The 12,270-nt window shown below is 39.5% G+C and overlaps 1 long non-coding RNA gene across 2 annotated transcripts; it reads right to left on the bottom strand.

The window, feature by feature from the left end:
• Positions 1–633: 633 nt before the first annotated feature.
• LOC122882229 lies at positions 634–10,319 on the bottom strand. Of its 2 annotated transcripts, XR_006379313.1 has the most exons (4): positions 9,822–10,319; positions 1,340–1,445; positions 966–1,259; positions 634–810 (listed from the first exon to the last, which is right to left on the bottom strand). It is a non-coding gene; the product is annotated as an uncharacterized LOC122882229 (long non-coding RNA). The 2 variants fall into 2 exon arrangements; XR_006379312.1 differs by lacking the exons at positions 634–810; positions 966–1,259; positions 1,340–1,445 and adding an exon at positions 8,077–9,089.
• Between the last annotated feature and the right edge of the window lie 1,951 nt (positions 10,320–12,270).

The raw sequence follows: 12,270 nt of genomic DNA, 5'->3' as shown, positions 1-12,270 counted from the left end.
CACCTCCTCGGCCAGTGCCTCGAGGAATGTGAGCATTAATATGACTGGGCGAAATGGATTCACTTAGGCTAACATATTCTTCATGACCCAGCCAGGTTTCAGTAAGACAAAATAAGTCAATATGACACTCTGATATTAAATTGTTCACTAGTACAGCTTTAGATGACAGAGATCTGGGCCCGTATTTATCAAGCTTCTCAGAATTACTCATAAGAACAAATTGACCTAATAGTAAAATAATTCTTGGCTCAAAGCTGCGGTAAAAAGTTGTCAAGCATCTCAGTCCTAAATTTAAGTGAAGTGTAGGACTAAATCTTGAGTGTCAGTCAGTCTCAGCTGATTCATGACACTTTGCTGTGCTGCAAACGGGATTTTGGATGACAAATAGGCAAGGACCAATCACTGAATAGATTTCCTTATTTAAGAATATTCTCAGATAAACTCATATTGAATGGTGAAATTCCAAAGAGGAGTTTACACTCAACACACATTTGACAGTAAAGAATTTTAAAGAGAATACATTATGATATACACATTGGAAATGAAAGAAAAAAAATTCCAACATGTATCACAAAGGTATGGCCCAAATTATTTTTGGTTAACTCAAGACCATGACAACAATATTCAGCAATTCAAACATTTTATTTTTCAGTTATAATGAAGACGCAGGGGAGTCACCTGACCTGGCCAGCCTAAACACGGGCTCTCCGTATGCAACCCCTGCTTTGGATGTCCTCCCAAGCACCTCAGGTATGCCCGGTGGTGGATGACAGCCCGGCAGAGGACCCGCTCCCAGATGAGCTGCAAGCACTGCAGAGACAAAAATTAAAACTTCAAATTAAAGTATTGAGACTGCAACATGAATACTACACCCTAGCACTGAAAAAAAGAAAACAAGAGTGACAAATAAAATGGCCTGATAAAACCACTGGTGTGTATTGAAACGTATTAATTATTATGTGTACCCAAAGTGGAAGATGGCAAAGTGTTGTCTGAAGGCTGCCCCATCACATGGATTGATGTTGCTTGGGGGGCTGGCATCTCCAGCTTCTCCATCGTTGTCATCCTCTGGTGGGGGTGGGATGTTGCGCTTCTTGCAAATATTATGCAATATTGCACAAGCCATTATGATATGGCACACTCTTTCAGGGGAGTACTGAATTTCTGAGTGTAGAATGTGGAATCTGCACTTCCACTGGCCAGTCCCTCTCTCTATCTAACTTCTTGTGATACGATGTGCTCTGTGAAGGGATACGAAACTAAAACCTTATTTATAGCCTATATTAGGATACAGTGTTCTAATAATAAACTATAAAAACAACAGTGTAAAAATAGCTACCTGTTCTCAAAATGTCTCAAAATGGAGCTGCCAATAATCAGAGTTGGGCTTCTGCTTCTTCCTTTTGACAGTCACCCATCCTCCCTGGTTTCCGGCTGCTCGGGAGCTGCCAGGGGACAGTGCATTTATTACAAGTACCATTATCACTAAAGGAGGCAAGAGGAATAGCTAAACATTTGACACAGGAGAGAGCAGGAGAGGAAGAGAGAGAAGCCTTTGCTAGCTGCTAAGCTAAAGAATGGTAACTAGCAAAACTGAATAGCGTGTAAACTGTCGGATTAGCGAGAAAGTTGGAAGGAGATAGCTATGAGTGCTTGAGCAGAACTAGGGTACATTTAAATATATAGCAGGTGGTCACTGTAATGAAGGATCTAACAAAATTAACTGTGATGAGCTGGAGCACCAAAAATACGTTACTAGTAACACACAAACACTGGTGACAGGAAATGAGAAAACAATTTTAAAAACTTGATGTCTACCATCTAGAGAATGTCAATTGTAAATTGTGGTAGCATTTGCATGAAGACTTGTGGAGATATAAATGTTAATTGATTTTGCTCTTCTGAATTGGACATAAGTTGCAGTGAGGCAAAATATTGTCACAATTCAGTGGATGTGCTAAAAACATATCAGCTCTGTAGGAGGTACAGGTGATTATTTATTAGCAAAAAACCTAAAACAAGTAATAAATGACCACATGGTGGCGCTATAGGTACCGTGTTTGAAACAAAGTTTCTAGGACAAATGGTACAGGAGTAGCTAGATGCCAAAAAATGGCAAAATAATAATATAAAATAAAGAGTGAAGATAACAAAAGTGCTGGAAAGCTCTCACACTTTTGAGAGAGCTGGAAACTCAGGAGAGGAATGTTTGAGTGCTGTGTGTGTGTGCGTGCGTGTGTGTCAAACTGCACTAATTAGGTCATCTCAACCATCTCAGCTGTGTCTCCTCTGAGATCCAAGGTTGCTATGGTGATGGTATCTGCTGTGTGTGACTCCTGGCTGAGAGAGTTCATTTAATAGAAATTTTAGCTGAGGTGCACCTCTAAAAGTACTGCTTCTAGCTCAAAGACCGTAACTCTTATCACCTAAGTAAAAATAGCGTAAGAGAGAGGAGAACAATCTGAAGAGGCTGTGTGAGATTTGTGTGTGTAGTGCCAAAAATGTGGGAATGAGAGCAAATTAGAAATCTCCCCATTTCTGAATTTTGAACTGTGATTGTGTAAAAAGTATGAAAGATATGAAAAAGTTTAATTAATTTGAAAAAGTCCCAAGAAATTGGGAATGTTTCCTGGTTGGAAAGGAGTTTGTACATGAATGTACGAAAATGCGTGGAAATGCTAAAAGCTGAAATGATTTTGCAAAACACTGCTGAAAAGAAGTCTGAAACGAAATGCCTGAAAAGTCTTAATGCTCAAACACATTGCATTGCACTGCTTAACAACCTGGAAGCTGAACTGCATTAACTAAAGAGGCAAAGAGGTGAAATTCGTTGCTAAAAAAGCTGGAAGCTAAACTCTAATACTATCAACACTGGAAGTTGAAATGAGTTACCTGAAAAGGCTGAAAATTTAATACTGCACTGCTGAAAAACCTGGAAGTTGAAATGTAAAACTGGTTGGAAGCTGACCTAGATTACCTAATAATGCTTAAAGCTGAAATGCATTACTAAAGATGGACACTTTTCTGTAATACTGTGAAAGCTGCATTCACTTCTATTAAGTTCTTGAAAAAAGGTTAACATTTTAAAAAAGCATAAAAAAGAAGAAGTAGAAAAGGTGGAATAGAAGCGTACATGTTCTTAAAGAGCTTAACATTTTGACATTTGAATGGCTTCTGTACATGAAAGTATGCAGCAGTAGTAGTCCACCGATAAGTGTATGGAAGAAGACATAACTGCAAAGCATTACTGAAAATGCAGAAATTTGAAATTCATCATCTGAAAAATCTTCAACCTCCAATGCATTGCACTACAATGCTGAACAACCTGGAAGCTGAACTGCATTAGCTAAAGAAGCAGAATACATTACTAGAAAAGCTGGAAGCTAAACTGTAATACTGTCAAAGCTGGAAGCCGAACTTGGAAATTCTGAATCCAAGTCACTCAGCTTGAAAAACTACACATAAAGTGACTTTTCGAAGAGTGCATGGCCATAAAACTTGATAAATGCCCACCCACAGTTCAAAGGTATCATTCCATGGTCAGATCAGGTTAGAAAGAAGGACACAGAGAGATTTGTAGGAAAAGGTCCTATGCAAAGTCCTATGCTGCCAGGAAAGAACAGCACTACAGATTGTTGTTGTTGAAGTAGTAGTATCAGAATCAGAAATAATTTATTGATCCCCAAAAGGAAACAATTTAAGAGTAGTAGTAGTATTAAACATTGTAGTAGTAGTAGTAGTAGTAGTAAAGACTGTTGTTGTTGTTGTAGTAGTAGTAGTAGAAGTAGTAGGAGGAGGACAGGCTGAAGTAGTAGTAGTAGTAGTTAGTAGTAGTGGCTGCGCATGTAGATGCAGTGGCTGGTGTTTCCTTCAAACTTTGCTACATTATTTTTTCTTTATTTTTTTCCAGCTTTATTGCTGAAACATCATTGAATGATGTCTGCTTGGATTTGATTTAAAGAGCTAAGCCAAAATTGTTCAAATCGACTGGATCAGAAGATTTTGACTATGGCAACGGCTGCTCTTGCAGATGCTCTGCTAGCTACATTCTTGTTTTTCATCTGTTTTTTTTTCTTTTTTCATTTTTCTGCTTTATTGCTGAAACAAGTATTACCTATGACAGGAATACATCACCGTTGTCATTGGAAAAGGAAGCTGGGGTTTGGATTAAAGAGCAGCGGACCTTGAGCAAGATCAATGAACCAGGCAGGCACCATGGGGGCTGCTATGATCGCCTAGGAGGAGAGTAAAGACAGCCCAGATAGGAGCCATTCTAGCCCAGCTTGGACTTAAAGCTGCTCCTGGCTAATGTCTGGACGAAATGGGACTCAGGCTGGCCAAGTAACGGGAATCAGAGACTGTTGTGCGTGTCCACATCTTTACAAAGACCTTTTCATTAACATCCAGGATCAAGCACTCGGGCGGACCATGTTCCAAGCTGACAGAGTGCAAGACTCCGCCAAGATGAAAGTAGGAGGACTCTGTATTTACATTGATGATGCTTGGTGCTCAAACGCAGGCACAGTGGATGGACACTTTCTCACAAATGTCGAACTTTTAGTGAAGATGAAAGATGAAGATGAAAACCATATTATCATCACTATCTCTCTCTGTGTTATCTGTCATAAATTGCGCTGAAGAATTATTTCCTGGGTGTATACGTGTAGGCTATGTATATATGTATAAAAATAACTGTATATTCTTTTATTTTATTTTATTTTTAGGGGTTCAAGCCCCGAAGGGACTGAAACACTTCTGTGTTTGTGCCAGTTCATTATTATTATTAGTATTATTTGTTGTCTGCCGCTTCGGCTCAAATTCCCATGAGCTTGAAGGAGCTAGAAACACGAAACTTGGCCCAATAACTGCATGTGCTTCCACAGAAATATGAGCCCAATCGGCCACATTGTTTCGCTGTAATTAAGGCCCAAAAATTTTGAACAGGCCACGCCGCTCACACCGTAAGTCCGAATGACTTGAAATTTCTCTCACAAGTCCAGCTCAATGTGCACTACAAAAAAGCCTCTTGGACCACTAAAGCCCGCGTGACTAGATTTTCCGCCATTTTGAATTTTTTGAAAAACACATTTTTGACATCTCCTCCTAAACTGTAGGTCTGATCATCATTGGACGAACCTTATTAAAAGGTTGTATAAAGCTTGTTGATATCTTATTTAGTTTTCAAGATATTGACCAATGAACTTCAAAAGAGGCGTAGCTCAGCACATAGATAGAACAAAGTCCACAACCATTGGGCCAATCAATCATCACAAAACTTACATGATATGTCCACAGAAGTACCGGAAACATACAAAATTTCATTCAAATCGACCTCTAGGGGGCTCTACAAATGCAAAAAACTGGGCGTGGCATAACACAAATCACACTATGAATCAGAAATTATTTGTTTTCTTCATTCTATTTGTAAAAATACAAAAAAGGGAGATTTCACTGCTTTTGTCACGTCTAGGCCACATTTGACCAGGTCCACATCAAAAGCTTGAAACTTCTAACGGTATGTGTTGGCTTGAACCCCTGAATTGTCTCTTGCAGCTATATTATTTATTTATTATTAGCTTGAAGGACATGTTGTTGCTGTTGGCTGCTGTTTGCTGACGTGTTGTCTCATTTCCGGTTGTCGGTGTTTGTGTGTTACTAGTACCATATTTTTGCTGCTCTACCTCATACCCTCATGATGACATGTTTAGCCGCATGTCTTCATTCCACCACGGGCTGTTGAGGTGGTGTCCAGCAAATGATGTGGGCTTTGTAGATAATTGGCGGACTTTCTGGAGTAGACCTCATCTGATTAGGAGAGACGGCATTTATCCCACTTTGGATGGAGCAGTGGGATGGAGTTTATTAGTAGACCTAAACCATGACAACCTAGAGACCAGGAGGCAGAGTTGCAGTCCTACACGCTTCTGTGCACTTCCAGAGCATTTCCCCCCCCAAAATTCCTTTGTAACGGTATCTGCCCCTACTGAAACCTGGCTGGGTCATGAAGAATGTGTTAGCCTAAATTAATCCACTCCTCGTCATATTATTGCTCACGCCTTCATTCCTTGAGGCGTCGGCCGAGGAGGTGGAGTTGCAGCCATCTTCCACTCAAGCCTATTAATCAACCCTAAACCTAAACTAAATTATAACTCATTCGAAAGCCATGTTCTTAGTCTTTCACACCCAACCTAGAAAACAGCCAATTCTATTTGTTATAGTATACCACACTCCTAGTCCTTATTCTGAATTTGTATCTGAATTCTCAGAGTTTTTATCAAGTTTAGTCCTTAAAACAGATAAAGTAATTATTGTAAGTGATTTTAATATTCATGTGGACATTGATAATGATAGCCTTAGTACTGCATTTATCTGTGTACATAAATCCACTCACTGTTTTTACCACACCCTCGACCTTGTTCTGGTATATGGCACTGAAATTAATAGTCTTTCCACAGAATCCTTTTTTATCTGATCATTATTTAACTTCTGAACTCCTATTACTGGACTACACGCCATTAGGCAAAAATTCCTACTCTAGATGTCTATCTGATAGTGCTGTAGCTAAATTTAAGGAAGTGATTCCATCTGCATTTACTTCAGTGCCATGTCTCCAATATAACAAAGGACTCCTATGCTAATTTCAGTCCCTCCCAAATTGATCATCTTGTTGATAGTGATGCAGGCTCACTGCAAACGACACTCTATTACCCCTCTAAAAAAGAAGATAATAAAACAAAGAAGGTATAACCATGGTATAACCCCCAAACCCACAAATTAACCCCCAAACCCACAAATTAAAAAATTAAAATAAGAACAACCCCAGGTTTCTTTTCCGCACTGTAGCCAGACTGACACAGAGTCACAGTGCTACTTCCTATGGCCCTCACTAGTAATGACTTCATGAGCTTCTTTAATGATAAAATGCCCTCAACCGGCAACAATTTATCTTTAAAGACAGAAACCTTAGAAACAGCTATAAAACCTGATATATAAAGCTGAAATACATTGCTAAAGATGGACACTTAGCTGAAATAATGTCAAAGCTGCATTTCTATTTAGTTCTTAAATAAACTGCATTAGCTAAAGAAGATGAGTCGAAATACATTGCTAGCAAAGAAGGAAGCTAAACTGTAATGCCGAAATGTGATGCTGAAAAATTTGTGCATGCATTTGTTATTTCTAGGCTGGACTACTGCAATTCCTTATTATCCGGCTGCCCGAATAAGTCCCTTAAGACTCTCCAGTTGATCCAGAATGCTGCGGCACGTGTACTGACAAGAACTACGAAAAGAGATCATATTTCTCCAATATTAGCTTCTCTGCACTGGCTCCCTGTAAAATCCAAAATAGAATTTATGGGTCATTATACGAAAACGTGCCATTTCCCACTTTTAATGTTTGATTTTCAAAGTACTGTTTTGAAAATCTTTAAGCCCCTTTTTGGATGAAGTAGATCCTTACCTCTCAGGGAAATGTGCCGTGCCATCTCAGGCTATCTTATTTTTTATAATTTTTTCATATAACCAACATAAATGTGTGTGTTTGGTCAACCCTGTTACCGACATATTAATTACTTTTTGAAAAGGTTTTAAATACATATATAGAACAAATCTGATATACTGTGAAAGACAACCCCCCCATTGTTACATTAAGAGTGTTTGTGAATTGAGAAAATTGAAAGTCTTATTTTTTTTAGTGGATGAATATGTTCATTTCCAAATGACACTCTCCCAGCATCTTCTGTTTTAAGAAAAATGTATGGAAACAAAAATAAAACGCCTCAATTAAATTTTGAGTGGATTATTAGTCTCTCTTACTAAACATTTACAATTAGTTGGTTACATTTTTATTTTCATTTTTTAAATGATATTAGAATATTATACAAGTAACAGGGTTGACAACAGTTACTGTATTGGTTATACCGCTTGTTTGAGTTACAGTTATGGTTGTAATGGAGTCTTAATTGGACATTCATAAACCTTTAATTCAACATGACTAATTAGCATATTTTGTAGAATGCTCTATTGAGATATTTTAGCATAAAAATGATGAAAAATGATGATGATTCTGCGGATGTAAATGTAAATCAATTGTTTTATTAAAACATTAACATTACATTGCAATTAAATGACCAATTGAACATGTTTGGCCTTAACAGAATAAGCAAAAACCACTAACGATCACTTACTAAAGGCCACTATAAAAAAGTATAAAAAACAAAATGCAGATCATAGATCGAGTGTGTTGTAACATGGAGGAAGTAAACTGGTGAAAAATCTTATGTCTAGAGAAATTGGGTTTAAAGATTAGACCCATATCGACATTTCAGAGTGGCCATTTCCTGATTCTATCCTGAAGGTGAATGGTGATGCAGTGATTTCTTTTGTTAACCATTCCCGCCCAGCAGACAGTCGTTAGTCCTCAACTACGTCCACAACAACGTTTTAAGTACTGACGCTCAGGACCGGAGCAAAAGGAAAAGCTAACTGTTGAACATGTTTGGCCTTAACAGAATAAACAAAAGTCAATGATCACTAATGATCACTTAATGTAACATTCCTGTCTTCCTTACCTAACAAGTTTTGACCAGATGTCTTTCCGTATTTCTACATGCTGTGCTGTCACATTAAGAGGAGCAGGAATCAATCTTAAAATGTCATCAAATATGTACCAGATGCTGTCCTCACGGGCTGGCCAGAAATATCTATTCGGGCCAACACAGTGCATGCACTTCACTTGGGCATATCCTTCATCTTTTGCCACGATGATTCCTGGGTAGATCTCCTTGTCATATGTCATGACACACCATTTTCCAATAATCTGGACTTAGAGGTGGCGTCATGCACTGATCTATGATTGCTGCACCTGCTGCTTTGGCTGTTCTGCATTTCACTTGTGCTGCTCTCCAGTTCCGCCGCTTGGCTCTCCTTTCTCTGTCATTTAGTTCACTAACTGACCGCTTTTTCCCTGTGTCTCTGTCCTTTCTCCATTTTGCCCTCTCTTTTACTAAATATGCTTCTCGTGTCTCAGGATCAGCATCTCTGCGTTGTCTGTATCTGCGCTGTTTCTCAGCTGCAGAAAGAGGCATCCTAACAAAATCAAATCAAATAAAAATACATAAAACACTTTAACAGCAACCTTGTTAATTTATTACCTACTCATAATAAAAATAATAATGACTTTTGGTTTATAAAGCACATTTATAAAACCCAATGCACTTGTGTGTATCAGTATAGATTAGTAACCTCAACACATTTTAGCCTACCTATCAGTAGAATAAATTAAAAAAACATGATTTTTAGGGATGAAAACTGTAAAAACATGTATATTATGTAAATACTATTAGTAAGAAAAGTAGGTCTGTTAAAATTCTCAGTCATCCAGGTCATAGTTATCCAAGAAGGGTTGGCTCAGGGGTGACAACCCCACAGAGGTTAAATACCTGGCACTCCCCATCAGTCATTTAGAACTGAAGAAAACCCTTGGATGAGAGGCAATATCTTCAAATATGGAAGTACCAAGTCCAGTTGCCCTTGATTTAACCCTTCTTGGGTATACAACATGGGTAAGACACACAAAAGCATACTTGCGTCAACCCTGTTACCCTGGAATGGTAACAGGGTTGACGGTAACAGGGTTGAAAAAAGGTTATTGGCGGCCATTACTAGCCATGAGGTATAGGTAATGACACCACATTACGTGCCTTAATGTGAGGCTTAAATGTTGTTATATATGTAAATTTTTAAATGTGTACAAATAACTTTTTAAGGTATGCTTTTCTGGTAACAGGGAAAATTCATTAAAAAGAAGAGAACACTTACTTGTCTTCTACCATCAACTTCATGAAAGGCAGATGATGTCACTTCCTGGAACTGATGCAACTTTTGGAACAGTCCATTATCTTTAAAGAGGGGTTTTCATAAAAAGTAACAGGGTTGACGAGAACATAGGGACCCGACTAAATTGTATTTTTTTTTAAATTTGACACATGTTAAGAATAAAATCCATTCATGACTAATGAACTGACACTTAAGGCTTTATAGAAGTATATGTTTTTTTATGATAGTTTGACTTTTTTGGCCTCGATAGCAAGTAGAAGTAGAAAAATCCTACGGAGGGACAGGCCATTTTCAACATGTCTGCAAGATGCTTTGCACAAAAATGTGATTAAAATCCTTTAAAAACAAAAGAAACAGAAATTAATTCATTCTTATATTTTGAGACATATTATGGAAACTAAATTATAAAATATTTTATTTGTTTCATGGTTTATTAAGATTTACAGAGCTTTTTTTTTCTGAGGGACACAAAATGGCACGTTTTCGTATAATGACCCTTAAAATCCTTCTCCTCACCTAAAAAGCTCGTAATGGTCTGGCACCATCGTATCTTAAAGATCTCATAATACCTTATTATCTGACTAGAACACTGCACTCCCAGAATGCAGGGTTACTTGTGGTTCCTAGAGTCTCCAAAAGTAGAAAGGGAGCCAGAGCCTTCAGTTATCAAGCTCCACTCCTGTGGAATCAGATTCCAGTTTGGGTTCAGGAAGCAAACACCATCTTCACATTTAAGAGTAGGCTTAAGACTTTCCTCTTTGATAAAGCTTATAGTTAGGGCTGGCTTGGCTGATTCTTGAACCATCCCTTAGTTATGCTGCTATAGTTATCCTGCTGAACCGCATCCACACCAACCTGGACAAGCTGGCAAGCACGGTGAGGATCATGTTTTTTGACTTCTCCAGTGCTTTCAAAACCATCTGGCCTGCCCTGCTGGGTGAGAAGCTGGCAGCGAGGCAGGTGGAAGCCCCCTTTGTGTCCTGGATTGTGGACTACCTGACTGACAGACCACAGCACGTGCGCCTGCAGCACTGTGTATCAGATAGCGTGATCAGCAACACTGGGGCCCCTCAGGGGACTGTCCTCTCTCCCTTCCTCTTCACCATCTACACCACGGACTTCAGCCACCACACAGAGTCCTGTCACCTTCAGAAGTTTTCTGATGACTCTGCTGTGGTGGGATGTATCAGCGGTGGTGATGAGACTGAGTACAAGGCTGTGGTGGGGAACTTTGTCTTATGGTGCGAGCAGAACCATCTGCAGCTCAATGCGACAAAGTCTAAGGAGCTGGTTGTGGATCTACGATGGGCCAAGGCACCAGTGACCCCGGTTCCATTCAGGGGGTCAATGTGGACACTGTAGAGGACTACAAGTACCTGGGAGTACACTTAGACAATAAACTGGACTGGGCTAAGAACACTCAGGTTATTTACAGGAAGGGCCAGAGCCGCCTCTATTTTCTGAGGAGGCTGAGGTCCTTCAACATCTGCCGGACAATGCTGAGGATGTTTTATGAGTCTGTGGTGGCCAGTGCTATCCTGTATGCTGTTGCATGCTGGGGCAGCAGGCTGATGGTAGCGGACGCCAACAGACTCAACAAACTGATCCGTAAGGCCAGTGACATTGGGGGGGGTGGAGCTGGACTCTCTGGTGGTGGTGTCAGAGAGGAGGATGCTGGCCAAACTTCATGCCATCTTGGACAGTGTCTCCCAGCTGCTCCATGACGTGCTGGTCAAGCAAAGGAGCACCTTCAGCGGAAGACTCATCCCCCCAAAAAGCACCACAGAGCGCCACAGGAAGTCATTCCTGCCTGTGGCCATCAAACTCTTTAACTCCTCCCTCTAAGGGTTAGTCTGGACATTGATCATTACATCTCTGCAATACCTGAATAATTGTGCAATATCTGTGTAATACTTATGTGCAATATTTAGCTTTTTCCTATTTATTATTCATACCTCCATTACTGCTGTTGCAATACTACTTATTACTTATATTATTACATTGCATTATTATACCAGTAAACCCACTTGGTACTTCACACTTATTTTATTTTATACTTATACCCACTTGGTACTTAATTTATTTTCTGACCTGTTTTTATAGTTTTTATAGTGTATTGTATTATATTTTTTTGCTAGTACTTTCTCCTGTGTACACTCACGTAAAGGCGAGCTGCTGTAACAAAGAGTTTCCCTTCGGGGATCAATAAAGTATTTCTGATTCTGATTCTGATAGGCCTAGACTGCCGGGAGACTTCCCATGATGCGCCTCTTTCCTCCCTCCTTCTCTCACTCTTCATCTGTATGCATTTTTATCCCATTACTGCATGTTACTAACTCAACATCTTCTCTCTCCCGTAGTTCTGTGCTTTCTCCTTTCTCTCCTCTCTCCGTCTGTTGCTTTCAGCAGGTATTTCTGCCTCCGGAGCTGC

This window comes from Siniperca chuatsi, linkage group LG9 (genome assembly GCF_020085105.1).
Source record: "Siniperca chuatsi isolate FFG_IHB_CAS linkage group LG9, ASM2008510v1, whole genome shotgun sequence".
In the NCBI taxonomy this organism is placed as follows: Eukaryota; Metazoa; Chordata; class Actinopteri; order Centrarchiformes; family Sinipercidae; genus Siniperca; species Siniperca chuatsi.
The sequence above is the reverse complement of the archived record's forward strand: the minus strand, read 5'-3'. Positions and strand labels throughout refer to the sequence as shown.